Genomic DNA, 2,533 nt, shown 5'->3' on the forward strand with positions numbered 1-2,533 from the left:
TTTGAGACAGGGTCTCCCTCTGTCATCTAGGCTGGAGTACAGTAGCATGAGGTCATCTCACTCCAGCCTCCGCCTCCTGGGTTCAAGCGATTTTTGTGCCTCAGCCTCCCGAGTAGCCGGGATTACAGGTGTGCAACACCATGCCTGGCTAATTTTTGTATTTTCAGTAGAGACGGGGTTTCGCCATGTTGGCCAGGCTGGTTTCTGATTCCTGACCTCAAGTCATCCACCCACCTTGGCCTCCCAAAGTGCTAGGATTACAGGTGTTGAGCCACCATGTCCTGCTGTCAGTTTTCTGAAAGGATAAAGTGTTAGATCTGGGATCTTAAGTTATTTTGTGGCTATCCCAACACTGAGTTTTTCAGAACTTACTCTTTTTTGTTTTTTTCATGTCAGACTGGCATCCATAACAAGGTTTGAGGGAGGCATACCTCACACATGAGCTTGAAACCTCAGTTATCATGCTTATGACATACAAAATGATCTAATATATTTTATTCTTTAAGTTGTACTCTCCCAAATGAAGTATTCATTTTCCAGGGTGCAATCATCCTACTCCAAACCTCACCTGGATATCCTAATTCCCATTCCTTTCTTTATCAACGTGGCATCCTCAGCTTCAGTACTTGGTTTTTACTCAGTCTGTTCCTACTCTTCTCCTAGAATCCTCTCCTTTGCTTTGGGAGCCCAGAACTAGAAGACAGGGTAAAGATGGGGACTAATTTTACATCTTTTAATTTGAGGAAACCAAAGTACCTAGGAACCTGGGGCTCTCTCTTCCTTTGCTGACTTGGTGCCAGGCTCCAGAAGCCAAAGCCAGGTTATGCCGTGGCCACTGAATCAAGTCATCCTCTGGATCTAGGTGGCTTTCTAACATGTTCCACCTACATGTTCTTGCCTTCTGCTTATTTTCAGAGTGAGCATAGACTGTGCAGAACTTGGGGCTCACTTTCCACCACTGATACCCTTGGAGAAAAAAAATAGTATGGGATGAATGGGTGGAATTTAGGAGCAGAGATGGGATTGGAATATGAAGTTGGGGACAGCTAGTTTTGGAAACTAGTTGAAAGAAAAAGATCCTGGAAGCATAAGGGTTGAGTGACATTTAGTTGAACTGCTAGAGTGATGTGAGAGATTACTCCATTCTGAGCTTTGCGTTTCTGCCTTCGAAGTCATGGTAGCTGGAAAAACTAGGGTAATATTGCTATTCACCCTGGGGCCATCCCCTCATGGTCCAGGAGAATTGGATTACAGCCACAGGCATAGCCTTTGTGAATGTATCTAGGAGTAGGAATCTCTTTACTAAAGCAGTAGGTTAGTGATTCTCATCTCTATCTCTTTCCCACTGCCTTCTGTCAGCTTAACTCCTGCCTTGGTAAACTACTTCTAAGACTTGGAGATAGACATTTTGGGTAGAATTGGATAAAGTCAACTGAAGAGGCTGGTCAGAATAGTTCTAGAAATCCAGACGACCCTTATAAAGGCAAAAAGAAGAGGGAAGGGATAAAATATTAGTGGTTGTGGGAGGGGGGAGGACACTTGAGCACGAGCTAAGGGAAAAACCCAAAAGGGAAGAGGGATGCTGGCAAGTAGAAGTAAAAGTGCCTCAGAAGACTTGAAAGGAGAACAGAAGGAGTGGGTATTATATCTGAATGAATATGTTCATAACTTAGGTTCATTTTTAGAAAGGAAAATCTGAATGAAGAATAGGAAAAAAAAAAACATTTCTGGAGAAGAGAATGTCAGAGAAAGAGAAAGCATAGGTAAAAAAGAGGCCAGGAAGTACAGTACTAATTAAGGCTTTGGGCAGTAGTAAGGCTCTAAGAAAGAGCTGGGCCTCTGTAGCAGGACATATCCCTAAAGAAGAGAGAGGTGGCTTGTATGAAGAACGAAATGCAGGCTTAGATTTTCCCATTGTGACGAAATAGCATTCTGGTAAGTGTTCATGATTGATTAACTCTGTGAGGTGGGAGCTATGCATTTGCAAAGGCATTTTTGGTGTTTTTTTCTCCTAAACTTAGCCTTTATCCCTAGCAGCAAAGCTCATGAATAATTCTTGTGTATTAGTCTTTTGAAACCTCTAATTTTTTTTATTTTTGTTTTTTATTTGAGTTAGGGCCTTGCTCTGTTGCCTGAGCTGTGTGGAATGCAGTGGTGTGATTACAACTCAACCTCCCAGGCTCAAGTGATCCTCTCATCTCAGCCTCCTAAATAGCTGGGACTACAGACACAAGCCATTGTACCCTGCTAATTTTTAAATTTTTGCAGAGATGAGGTCTCCCTGTGTTGTCTAGGGCTCTCTAATTTTTTTAAAAACATCTTTATTGAGGTGAAATTGATATATAGCAAAGTAGACGTATTTAAAGTGTGCCATTTGTTAAGTTTTGATATATATTTAACTGAAACCATCACTACAATCCAAGGAATGAACATTCTATCACTTCCCAAAGTCCTCCATCAACCACTAATCTTTCTGTCATTATACATTAAATCATCCTTCCTGATTTTCGCTAGAAATGAAAAGGCAGTTCAA

General features: G+C 41.7%; 1 protein-coding gene and 1 pseudogene across 1 annotated transcript in view; one reads left to right on the forward strand and one right to left on the reverse strand.

Moving 5' to 3' along the window:
• The window catches only part of FXR2 (FMR1 autosomal homolog 2), a 26,591-nt gene that overhangs the window by 2,914 nt on the left and 21,144 nt on the right, over nt 1-2,533 (forward strand). The window lies entirely within an intron of this gene.
• LOC119471764 lies at nt 391-484 on the reverse strand (annotated as a pseudogene).

This window comes from Cebus imitator, unplaced genomic scaffold, assembly GCF_001604975.1.
Source record: "Cebus imitator isolate Cc_AM_T3 unplaced genomic scaffold, Cebus_imitator-1.0 Scaffold72, whole genome shotgun sequence".
Lineage (NCBI taxonomy): Eukaryota > Metazoa > Chordata > Mammalia > Primates > Cebidae > Cebus > Cebus imitator.